Genomic DNA, 202 nt, shown 5'->3' on the forward strand with positions numbered 1-202 from the left:
GCCTTTTTTTTAAAAAGTCCCTGTTGTTTTAGTTATTTAACCCGCAGTCGTTGTAATAAGTCAACCCGATGAGAAAAGAAAAGAAAAGAAAAAACCAGCCACTCGCCCTCCCAATCCTCTCGACCTCCGGCGTGGCAACACCTCCCGCACCGGCCCCAGCGCGCCGCCACCTCCCGCCCCGCCCCATCTTACCGATGCATTC

This window comes from Triticum dicoccoides, chromosome 5B, assembly GCF_002162155.2.
Source record: "Triticum dicoccoides isolate Atlit2015 ecotype Zavitan chromosome 5B, WEW_v2.0, whole genome shotgun sequence".
Taxonomy (NCBI): Eukaryota; Viridiplantae; Streptophyta; class Magnoliopsida; order Poales; family Poaceae; genus Triticum; species Triticum dicoccoides.